At 54.5% G+C, this 6000-nt stretch overlaps 1 long non-coding RNA gene across 2 annotated transcripts; it reads left to right on the top strand.

Annotated features, from left to right (window-relative positions):
• The first annotated feature begins 677 nt into the window (after positions 1 to 677).
• Positions 678 to 3827, top strand: LOC150053667 (uncharacterized). 2 transcript variants are annotated; one of them, XR_016537875.1, is made up of 3 exons: positions 678 to 1404; positions 1984 to 2121; positions 3261 to 3827. It is a non-coding gene; the product is annotated as an uncharacterized LOC150053667 (long non-coding RNA). The 2 variants fall into 2 exon arrangements; XR_016537876.1 differs by lacking the exon at positions 3261 to 3827 and adding an exon at positions 2662 to 2869.
• Positions 3828 to 6000: the final 2173 nt, after the last annotated feature.

Genomic DNA, 6000 nt, shown 5'->3' with positions numbered 1-6000 from the left:
CGTGTCACCTCCCTGAGGACACAGTCAGGCTTTGTTCTCTTTATAGCTGCCTCCAGCAGCAAGGATCAGTGTGGGATGGAGACAGCTGCTGGTGTTCATTGTGCCCTCAGATGCCCCTGTCACTCTCATGTAATCACCCCCAGCACTCCTAGCTGGGTCTGTGAAGAGGCACAATCCATACGCATGGTCCACACTCAAAGCGAGGAGTTCACCCCATGAGTAGCATGTTTCCCAGAATTTATCCATTCACAGATCGTGGCAATTTGCAGCCTCTGATTCTCAGACTTGCCCCTAACAAAATCATCCTTGGCTGCTAGGTTGATAAAACAGCAGAGGACAAAGCCTGGAGCTATGACCTCGCTGTCATCTTTCCTTGCCTTCTCAGAGGCCTCTGCTGGACACACTCGAGGTGGAAAATGGAGGTTTGGCACATGGCGGGAGCTGTGGCTGCAGAGGAGAGGTCATTTTTTTGTCCATGTCACATAAAACCAAAAGCATAGAAAGCGCCATGAGGAGGTTTTTTAAACTTCCCTGAATTATGTCAACCAGGAGTCATAAGCATTTTTCACTGTGGCCATTTTGGGCTCAGTCAAGCGGTGCATGGATGACAGCATCCTGGTTCTATGAGTAAAGAGCACATTCTACTGTGAAGTCACACAGGACTTGAGGAGGGAGGGTTGTGTCCTCAGGGATAAATCCATCCAGTTAGGAGACGGGAGAGTGAGGCAAGAGCCGGCTGTGGCCCTGAGGGCCTGCCTGCTTCCCAGGGATGGGAATGGTCCCCAAAGGCATGAGCAGAGGCTGTCATGTGGAAGAACTACCCCCACAGAAGGAGCCACGAAGCAGACTGTGCACCATGTGTGGTCAGGGACTTCTGCTTGCCACGGGTTTTGTTGCTCAGCTCCAAAGCAGCAGAGCTGGTAGCTATTCTGGGGGCAAACCTGATTGGCCTTAGACCACCCTAAGAAGTGCCATTCTGATGGAGAGGAGAGAGAAAGTCCCTAAGAGCCAGCTCTCCTCTTCATCAGCAAAACTAGCATGGCCTCCACCCAAAGGGCATTTCCAGGCTCCTTAGGAAATGAGACTGGGAGCGTGTTGAGGACAGGAAGTGCAATCAGTTAACCGTGCTCCCAGCGCCCCCTGCAGACGGAAGAGCAGGCCACACAGGAGAACCTCCTTCAAGTTGGAGAAAAACAGTCCTGAGGTCTCAAGTCCTCCTTAGACCATTCCAGCACACAATCCAAAGATCTGTGCTTGTGTGTCTGTGCCAGGCAGCATATTGCCATGGGAGTTCACACCGTCCAGGCTTTCCAAGGACTTGAGCTGCTCTGCCCTCTCCCACAAGTCTAACCCTTCAAAACACCACCCGAGATGACATGACCGGCCCAGCAATGTTCTCCTTCGGTGAGTCTTTTCCCCAGGTGACCCAGGGACCTCAAATTCATCACTAGTCTGGTTTCTGTAAAGACAGCTGCCATTACTCAGTACTTGCTCTTGTTTGACACGGCTCTTCAGAAGGGTCGACACCAGGTCCATGCTGCCAGCCCCTGCCTATTCCTTCTTGTTTTGCTTGTTTCTTCCTGAGTAGCCTATGGGTGGCCTGTTCTGCCCAGGGTACCAGGTAGGTCCAGTTGCTCGTGCTGGGGTGATTAAGTCTGACCAGCTAGTATCTGAGCGTTCTCCATAATTCTCAGCTCCAAGGGAAGAGAGCCCGTGGATGCTCAGAGCCTGACATGCTGGCCCACTTTGTAGGCGCCCTCCTGGCAGGGACCAGCAGCCCAGCTCCTGGGTGGGAACGGCACTGAAGGACTCTGAGAGGCCCCTGATGAGCCTTCAGGAAGTGACTACATCCTGCGGCCCGGCCTGAGGCAGTGGGCTGACCCCTGCAGGACCCGTCATAGTACATGGCGCTGGGATCCGGCTGGAGAGGGCGGGTCCTGAGGACCCACCTTGTCTCCTGCTCCTTCTCTCTCTGCTTCCCAGCCACCACACGGTGAGCCCCGTCTGCCACATCACCACCACCACACCACACTGCCCTGCCTCAGAGGCCAAGCAACGGGCCAGCCGGCATGGGAGTGAGCTCCGTGGTAGAGGCAGTGTGGCATCAGAGACAACCCAGAAGTGAGTCTGCTCCCAGGGTCAAAGGCAGAGGGGGGAGCCAGAAGGGACAGGTGCACAGGAAGCTGGGAGCCGGTCAAAGCTGGCCTGGGCCAGCCAAGGCAGCCCTGCGCGGGGAACTGAGACCGCCTTGGTGTGAGTGGGCACAGGGCAAGGGGCCACATCAGAGCAGGTAACACTAGACATGCCCTGGAACGCAGGCGTGGACACTGACAGCAGAGGCTGGGGTGTTTCCACCCTGCACGCTCGCGGCCCCAGCTGCTCAGGAGGGAAAGGCAAAGGGACCCTGAGTTTGAGGCAGCCTGCTCCAAGTTACAGGGGGTCCATCTCTAAAAAGTAGTCGAACTGTACTACTTACAACAGCCAGGTTATAGAAACAGGCCAGCCGCCCTAGAACAGAAAATGTGGTTCATGCACACAGTGGCATTTTACTCATCCACTAGAAGGGGTAATATTACGCATTTGCAGGGAAATGGATGGACAAATTGTGCTAAGGCAGGTAAGCCAAGCTTAGAGAGACCAACGGCATGCCTTTCCTCTCAGACATGGGTGCCAGGACTAAAACACAACTGGAAGAAAATGAAAAATAAAACACAACTGGACAAGACACCGCCGGAGGGAGGGCATACTTACAGGAGGCATTCAAAGGTGTCGCCCCTCTGAACAACTAAAGCACTGTTATCAAATCAAACACTAAGAAATAAAAGCATATTGTTGGGGTACTGGAGGGTGTGCAGGGGACACAGGAATGAAGGAGGGTGAACAAGTCATTGTATTCAATGTACAGTATGTAAAACATGAAGTGCATGACTTGCGGGTGGGGTAGGAGGGAGGAAATGGGGGGAAGGCAAGGGTGAGGCGGGAGGGGAGCACTGTGGCCTGACTCAGGGAACGGAACCCTTTATGCAAGTTCTTCATGATAACCAGTAGGAAACAGAATTTAAAGTGGAGGGCGGGCGTGGCTCCAGGGTAGAGCACACACCTGCAGCGTGAGTGCCCTAGACTCCATGCTAGTGCTAGGGAGGGAAAAGGGACAGGAAAGCCAGAGGAGGGGTGCGGCCATCGAGAGGAGAGAGACGCAGCAGGTGTCGGTGGCCTCGCAGTGGGGCAGCCGGCCACCAGAGGGGCTTTGCTGTACCCAGGGCCACCTGTGGACCTGATCTGAGTGCCCACGGCTTCGTCAGGCCCCAGATAGACATCCTGGCAGGAAGAGCTCTTCAGTAGCCCACGCAAGGCGTGCCTGTCTGCAGAGGGAGGAGTGCACGCCGCTGTGGATCAGAAGCCGCCACTCTGCCCTCCAGAGCACAGGCAACTGAGACCCACGGGGTAGCGTGAAGCTCTGATTTCCAGAGGCATTTGGCAGGCAGCTCATAATTGGACGCAGCTGCTGTAATCACATGGCTAGCTGGCGCGCGCTGGAAGCCGGTAGGAGACGTTTCCGAGGCGGCGCGCCCCTCCTGGTCCCGCACAGCGTATGCATGGCATGCAGCCACTTCGTAACACAGCCAGCGATTAGCACCGGAGCCTCGGGCCACGTGATCAGACTGGCACACGCCACACACTCCTGGAGAATTGTCTGGAGTTGGGCCTTTGCCGTGGGGAATACAAATCTCCCCTGAAGACCATTTGTCACCGCTCATATGGGTCAACACCACGGTTAATATATGGAGATAAGTGAACTGTCAAATTGAGCGTTATTACTGCAGAAGGGCACCTGCCATGGAGCACATAATATCCAAGCACACCCACCTTCCACGCGCTTGCTGTCAATCCTAGAAATAAAATAATTACCCTTTTCCTGACAGCGTGATGCTCAGAAAGGCAGATGCGCCTTCCCCCGCCACCCGGCGCCTCCCCTCCATTAAGCCAGGCTCAGCACACTGAGGACAGAACAGCCTTTGAAAGAATCCGGCTTGACTCTGTTGCAAACACTCCCTCTCTGAAATGCTACACCTTCATTTACTGCCTGGAGGTTGCTTGTAATCACAAGGTCCCCACCTGGGGCCTTGGTTCAGCCCAAAGCAGAACCCATCTTCCCAACTCACTGTGGCAGCTTGAACTCAGCAAAGGACATGAGACAAGGCGAGTGGGAGTAGGGGTTGGGGAGGGGGAGGGGAGAGGGAGAGGGAAGGAGAGACAGAGGAAGGGGGAAGGGGGAGGGGAAAGGAGGGAGGGACAGAGCAGACAGATACAAAAGCACTCAGGCAGCTGCAAAGACACACACCAAGGCGTGCATACACACACACACACACACACACACACACACACACACACACCCTAAGGACGTCTTCCTGTTTCTCCCTGGAGCTGTTTTGTGTTTCATCTCTGAGTCTGGTTGGCTTGGCTTTCTGTACAAGTCAGGCTGAGCAGAGTTTCCTCTTGTGCCCGTGGGTGCCCAGGGGCTGGGCCCATCTGTTGAAAAGCTTCCGCACGTGTGGGCAGGTTTCTGTGGGTCGGAAGGTCCTCTGTCCTACGCCCTGGGCCTGGCCCTTCGTCAGTCCTCACCAGGACTCAAATCTTGAATCGCCTCAGTTCATCCCCCCGCCTAGTCTCCAAAATTGCCTTCGCTCTCCAGGGGCCGAGTCTTTCCAGGAATGTCAGCACGAGCTTGGTACTCCCACCAAATGCCCGGCGTGGGTCAGGAAAGGAATCGCATCAGCCTATAACCTACCGACACTTGGAGCTGAATTCACACGTGACTGTGCCACGTCTTTCAACGGACGAGCACACTGCGTCTCCCACTTGTCTTCTTAAACTCCCTTCTTACCTTATTTTTGAGTACACTGCTGTGAGGCAGTAAAGCCTGGAAACCGTCTCTCTTCATGCTTTTTAATCGGTCATGGGGCTTGAACTCTGGGCCTGGGCGCTGTCCCTGAGCTCTTCAGCTCAAAGCTATTGCTCTACCGTATTGAGCTGCAGTGCTGTTTCTGACTTTCTGGTGGTTAATTGGTGATAAAGAGTCTCGTGGACTCTCATGCCAGGGCTGGTTTTGAACTGTGATCCTCAGATCTCAGCCTCCCGAGTAGTTACAGGCGTGAACCACCAGTGCCAGGCCCATCTGTCCTCTTCAACAAAAATTGTGAGATGGGAAGCCAGCCTCACCCCCGCCGTGCCTGGCCTGGAGGTGCCTGGCTCTTCTCACAAGATGTCCTCAAGATGCACCCATGCTGTTGAAAAGAGTGGGATTTTCTTCTGTCAGCTTAGTAGTGTGGGTGAGCTGAGTGTGAATACCCGGGGTGGTGGTGAGCTGGGTGTCAATACCCACAGTGGTTGTGAACTGAATGTGAATACCTGTGGTGGTGGTGGTGAGCTGAGTGTGAATACCTGTGGAGTTAGTGAGCTGAGTGTGAATACCCATGGTGGTGGTGGTGAGCTGAGTGTGAATACCCGTGGTGGTGTTAGTGAGCTGAGTGTGAATACCCATGGTGGTGGGGAGCTGAGTGTGAATACCTGTGGTGGTGGTGAGCTGAGTGTGAATACCTGGGGTGGTGGTGAGCTGAGTGTGAATACCCGGGGTGGTGGTGAGCTGGGTGTCAATACCCACAGTGGTTGTGAACTGAATGTGAATACCTGTGGTGGTGGTGGTGGTGAGCTGAGTGTGAATACCTGTGGAGTTAGTGAGCTGAGTGTGAATACCCATGGTGGTGGTGGTGAGCTGAGTGTGAATACCCGTGGTGGTGTTAGTGAGCTGAGTGTGAATACCCATGGTGGTGGGGAGCTGAGTGTGAATACCTGTGGTGGTGGTGAGCTGAGTGTGAATACCTGGGGTGGTGGTGAGCTGAGTGTGAATACCCGGGGTGGTGGTGAGCTGGGTGTCAATACCCACAGTGGTTGTGAACTGAATGTGAATACCTGTGGTGGTGGTGGTGAGCTGAGTGTGAA

The sequence above is a fragment of the Megascapheus bottae genome, chromosome 15 (genome assembly GCF_031878675.1).
Source record: "Megascapheus bottae isolate mThoBot1 chromosome 15, mThoBot2.hap1, whole genome shotgun sequence".
Taxonomy (NCBI): domain Eukaryota; kingdom Metazoa; phylum Chordata; class Mammalia; order Rodentia; family Geomyidae; genus Megascapheus; species Megascapheus bottae.
The sequence above is the reverse complement of the archived record's forward strand: the minus strand, read 5'-3'. Positions and strand labels throughout refer to the sequence as shown.